The sequence below is a fragment of the Mus musculus genome, chromosome 15 (genome assembly GCF_000001635.26).
Source record: "Mus musculus strain C57BL/6J chromosome 15, GRCm38.p6 C57BL/6J".
Taxonomy (NCBI): Eukaryota; Metazoa; Chordata; class Mammalia; order Rodentia; family Muridae; genus Mus; species Mus musculus.
The window spans coordinates 92802392-92805012 of record NC_000081.6 but is presented as its reverse complement, the minus strand read 5'-3'; positions in this window follow the sequence as shown (position 1 = coordinate 92805012).

Below are 2621 nucleotides of genomic sequence, written 5' to 3'. Positions count from 1 at the left end.
TATTTAAAAGTATATAGGAGAGCTACCTATTTCTCTATGTTGATTTTGTACCCTGCTACTTTATTGAATTCATTATTCAGATATACTAGCATTTTTGGAGAGAGTTTAGGGTTTCCTATGTACAGAGTCCCATCATCTGCAGACAGGGATGCTTGATGTCTCTCTTTTTGTATGCCTTTATTTCTTTCTCTTGTCTAATCTCTGTGGTTAAAACTTATAAGCACTATACGGAATAAGAGAGATGACAGTGACATTGTTATCTTTCCTCCTCTTGGCGTGTGAGGAGATATTTTCAGCTTTTCTTCCTCTTTCAGTGTGATACTGGCTGTGCAGTCGCTATATGTACACATATAATATACAATCCTTTTCTACCTCATTTGCTCTGTGCGCCTATAATGAAGGTGTATTGAGTTTTTCTCAAACGTTTATTCAAAGGGCCACAGAATTTCCATCCTTCCTTCATTTCATTGTTATCTTATTGAATTGCATGTGGTGAGTCTTCCTTGTGCTCCTGAAGGAAAGGCAATTTAATCTTGTATGAGCTTCATGATATGTATGTCAGCCCTCAGCACTTTGACAAAGTATCTCATGTAATCAGCTGAAAGAACAGAAAGAAGGTCAGATTTATTTGGGTTGATGTTTTCATCCCATGGTGCTTTTCTCGCATTGCTGTGGGCCATTGTTTAGGTAGGATATTATGATGACACCCTCTCCTGGCATCCATCACATAAATAAAAGTAATGACAATAAATCTTTTAAATGCCCATGTTGTTTGGAACTCATGTGTCTGTATAATTCTTAGAGTCTCTTAAAACCAATTTCTCGTCGTATTCACTGTGATCAGAAAAGATACAGAATATAATTTTAGTCTTTGAACATTTCTTATGACTTGTTTAGTAGCCTAATAGATGACCCATTTTGGAGAAAGTTCTGTTATTGGTAAAAAGAATTTATTTCAAAGGAATTCAAAGAATTTTTTATAGATATGTATGTCTACAGCCTGATTAGCTGTGGTGTGTCTTGATTTTTTTGTTTGTGTAATCTCTTTATTGATAAAAGTGGGGTGGTTAATTTCCCACCATTCTGCCATGGCCTATATGTTCTTTTAGATGTATAGAAAACTGAATCTTCCAACAGGGAACATCTGCATGTACCTTTGCAGTTGATAAGGTATCTTCTTGATTACCTAATACTCTGATCCTTATATGGTTACTTTTGGGTGTTCTTTTATTGTTTTTATATTAGAGGTTTTCAGTCTTGTGTATAGGTAAACATTTGATGTAGACTATCCTTCCTCATATTTTCAATTTCTTTTTAAAAGTATTTTTCAAAGCACTGAAATAGGATTACATCACTCCCTTCACATTATTCTTCCAGCTAATCCCAGCCATCTCCCCTCGAATCCCTGCCATGCCTTCACCCTTAAGTGGATAGTCTCTTTTTTATTGTATTTCTTCCATGTATGTTTATGCATGCACACAAATAAATATGAACATAACCTGCCCAGTCTGACTTTATTCTCTGACTAGCTTCAGAGATGAATGCTATGCACTGGATAACCATGAAAGGGGCTCATCTCTGAACAAGACTAATTCTTCACCCAACAGCCAATAGTTTTCTGTAGTTTGTGTCATGAAATGCAAACAGGTGAAATTTTCTCTCTTCCCCATTAATATGTCCTTTGATATTATTCCAATCTTGTTTATGTGGTATTTTCTAGTAGAGACTGTTTCATAAAAGGCTTCCTGGTATTCAGGCTCCTGAAATCTACCTGTCCTGCTATTCCCTTCTGTTCTCTGAGTCTTAGATACTGGAACTGTGATGTAGATGTGTACTGGGGGCCATGCCTCAGCTGTTCTTCTTTCTTTTTGTTTCTCTCTAGTAGATGAGTGGACCATTGGAGAGTGCCGGCAGGAGTGAGATATTTAAGGTTGCTTTATAATAATAATGATGATGATGATGATAATAAAACATTTACCTATCTTAAGTCTAAGTCACTTTGTTTCTGTAGTTGACCTGCCTGTCTAAGTTCCTCTGAGGCCAGAAGCTGCAGTCTCTGGCATTTTACACCTCATCTTCAAACAGCATGGGATTACGTAATAGATTAATTGCTAGAGCGTTTTCGTTCTTGTCCAGGTATCTCTCGATTATCAGGCTATGGGGAAATTTGGAGCAGAAAACTTGTATTGACTCAGGAGAAGAAAATCATGCTTATAGAAGGAAAAAAAATGGATCAACTCACATAAATTCATATACAGATTCATGCATACATATTCTTAAACCTCCATTGACACCAGTTGGGCTCAGATTTCATTCTATCTCATAATTACATACTTACACAGACAGACAGACAGACAGACACACACACACACACACACACATGGAGCAGAAGACCAAGCACCAGTGTGCAAAGAACTCACTCATTCTGGACGAAAAATGAGCTTCAATCTTTATTGCATAAAGGAAAAAAAAAAAACTTCTACACTTTTCTTGCAAAATGAATTAAACCCAAGTCTATAAGAAGAAAGCTTTGTTCTATTTTGTAAGACTAAGACTGCCTTGCTATTAAGAAAAGACCTGTTCTGTCCCATGATAAGGAGAAGCCTGCCTGCTCCTTCTGC